We start from the raw sequence: 3,680 nt of genomic DNA, 5'->3' as shown, positions 1-3,680 counted from the left end.
AGAACTTAAAAAAAACAAAATTTAAAAGGTCATCAGAATATCAAGCAGGATTTAACAACACAAGATAAAATAACTCAGAGACAAAATCTTGAAGTAAAAACAGTTTTCATTAATATATCAAGTCAATACATATATGAAATAGAGATTACATCAATACAAGATTTGCCCTAAGCTTCTAATCCTAACGTCAACAGCTTTAGTCCTAGCTAAGAAGCCTGACAAAGCTGAGGATGAAGAAGAACAGGAAGAAGACGAGATTAAGTCATCTTCCTCTTCCTATCTTCGACAAACAAGATGGCAAGTCGTATGATTCGCTCTTGCTGACGGATACGACGAAGGTGAAGGTCTCTTCGAACAGCCACCAGATCATGTTTGATAACCTCTGGAAATTGAATCCAGAGATTGTGAGGGATGTTGGTGATAGGGTAGGGAGTTGGAATTCCATTCAAAAAGACATGCACAGTCTCATCACCGTAATTGTAGAACCAGCCAAATTCAGCCATTTGTGATAGTAAATGAAAAATAAGACTGAATTTGTGATACAAGTGTGATGAGAAGACTAATGTGAAGTGGCTGTGTATATAGGCAAGAAAATGCCAAGAGACGCAAAGATATTTAATGCTGACAGGTAGAATTAATTCTACCTCGTCTCCCTAGACTTTGAAAAAGAATAACAATCATTGGAAAAGGAATGTGCACATGTAACAAGAGTGAACTGTTCAAGGACGAGTGCCATTATGTTTTAACCATAGACTATTAATCTTCCACTTCAACATTTCGAAATTGAGCTGAGACTGTTACCAAATTTTACTCACAGATAAGTCAAGTAAAGGGTTAGACTGAAAAATCAGAACTTAGACCTATACCAGAACTTAACAGTCATCAAAACATAATGTCTTAACTCGAACAAGGAATATCTATCTTAGTAAATACTCATACAAGTTCTTAGTTATGAACGTCAGAACTTAATCATCAGAACGTGTAACTAGAACTTGTCCTCAGAATTTGTGCAAAAGTGACACAATGACTGTTTATCTAAAATAACATAGACCACCACAGAAATTTCATCATTCATATGGAGTGATGTGTGTGTGCATTAAGCTAAATAACAGACAAAGAGTAAAGTCTGATCTACTTCAGTACATCTTAGAAATAAGTCATAATTAAAATTTTGCTAAAGAGCTGTCATTATCCTGAAACCTACTGATAAATGAGTTCATGCATGAGTCCACCTCAACTGTTTTTGTGCTAATTTTATGCATCTTTTGAAATTCTATTTTACAGAGGCTTCTCAGTGTAAGTGAGTCACGACTGCTTATCAGAATTTATGCTATTATCAGAGTATTTCTCCAGTAATCATAGAGTGTGAAAAGTCACCAAGAAAAAATATTTTGCTTTTCTAATGCATATTTACTTAATACCAGCAATGCACTTGGGTCGTCCCATTCACATTTTTACTCTAGATCTCAAAGGAGTACCTGATATTATTCTTTGATTCTTTTTCTTTTTCTTTTGATAAGTGAGGTTTATCAGCACTTAGTACATTCAGCAGTTTTACTAGAATCAGAACTTAAACAGATGAGTAGCATTATTCTAATTTGGGACTTAGTAGTAAGATGAATAAAGTAAACTAAACTAAGCTCAAGTATCAGAATTTGCTTGTGTCATAAGATTTCCACAGAAATAATTACTTCTTTCATGGGATCATTTGTTTATTGAAGACTAGTAGGTCAGTATCTAGCACAATTATCCTCATAGGGTAGAATAGTTACTGAAACAGACATATCACTTATCAGAGTTTAGAAATATGTATCAGACAACAATCAGTACTTAAAAACATTTATCAATTAATGCACAGAATATACAAAGAGATTAATTCTGTAAATACTGATCATAAAGTCTGATAACATAGAACAAGTTTAAGCAGATTTAGAGAAAGAACCTGAAATCATTCCAAGTTCATTTACCAATTTTGTAAAGGTAGCTTCACACAGTGGTTTTGTGAAGATATCTGCTACTTGTTGATCTGTGGGAACAAAATGCAATTCCACTGTACCTTCATCCACATGTTCCCTGATGAAATGGTACCTGATGCTGATGTGCTTTGTCATAGAGTGTTGAACTGGATTACCTGTCATAGCAATAGCACTTTGATTATCACAGTAAATAGGGATTTTGAAATACGTTAACCCATAATCCAGTAACTGATTCTTCATCCAGAGAATCTGTGCACAGCAGCTTCCTGCAGCAATATACTCTGCTTCTGCAGTTGATGTGGAAATTGACTTTTGTTTCTTGCTATACCAAGAAACCAACCTGCCTCTAAGAAATTGGCAGCTACCATTTGTGCTTTTCCAGTCAATTTTGCAACCTGCAAAATCTGCATCTGAGTAACCTATTAATTTAAAATCTGATTCTCTAGGATACCATAATCCTAGATCAGCTGTTCCTTTAAGATACTTAAAGATTCTTTTTACAGCTGTTAAGTGAGGTTCTCTTGGATCTGCTTGAAATCTTGCACAAAGACAGGTAGCAAACATGATATCTGGTCTACTAGCAGTTAGATAGAGAAGTGAGCCAATCATACCTCTGTAATCAGTAATATCTACTGAATTACCAGTATCCTTATCCAGTTTTGTTGCAGTGGCCATGGGAGTGGATGCACTTGAACAGTCTTGCATTCCAAATTTCTTCAGCAAGTTTCTGGTGTACTTAGATTGACAAATAAAAGTTCCTTCTTCACTCTGCTTGACTTGAAGGCCCAAAAAATAACTATGTTATCCCATCATACTCATCTGATATCTTGACTGCATTAGGTTGGCAAACTTTTTGCAAAGTTTGTCATTTGGAGACCCAAATATAATATCATCAACATAAATCTGGATCAAAAGTAAGTCCTTGCCATGGTTGAGATAGAACAGTGTTTTGTCAATAGTTCCTCTGTTGAATCCACTTTCCAGAAGAAACTGAGCTAAAGTCTCATACCATGCTCTAGGAGCTTGCTTAAGTCCATAAAGTGCTTTATCAAGCCTGTAGACATAATCTGGATGTTTGGAATCTACAAAGCCTGGAGGTTGTTCAACATATACTTCCTCTTCCAATTCTCCATTGAGAAAAGCACTGTTCACATCCATTTGAAAGACAGTAAACTTTTTGTGAGCAGCATAAGCCATGAATATCCTTATGGCTTCTAACCTAGCAACTGGAGCAAATGTTTCATCATAGTCAATTCCCTCCTGTTGAGAATATCCTTTTGCAACCAGCCTTGCTTTGTTCCTTACAATTATGCCATCACTGTCAGTTTTGTTTCTGAATACCCACTTTATACCAACAACCGATCTATTCTTGGGTCTTGGCACTAAGGTCCAGACTTTGTTTCTTTCAAATTCATTCAACTCTTCCTACATTGCTTGCACCCAATCAGCATCTTGAAGAGCTTCTTCCACTTTCTTTGGCTCAGACTGAGAGAGAAAAGAATTGTAAAGACATTCATTCGAAGTACCTGTTCTAGTTCTGACACCTGCCTCAGGATTTCTAATTATTAAATCAGGTGTATGTGATTTTGTCCACTTCCTTGCAGATGGAAGATTTTCTCTAGAACTGGATGCTCCCCCATGATTCATGCTGTCTTCGGTTTCATTTTCTGATGCTCCCCCTGAAACTATGCTCTCTGAGTTAGA

Source organism: Apium graveolens, chromosome 7, assembly GCF_009905375.1.
Source record: "Apium graveolens cultivar Ventura chromosome 7, ASM990537v1, whole genome shotgun sequence".
NCBI lineage: Eukaryota > Viridiplantae > Streptophyta > Magnoliopsida > Apiales > Apiaceae > Apium > Apium graveolens.
The sequence above is the reverse complement of the archived record's forward strand: the minus strand, read 5'-3'. Positions refer to the sequence as shown.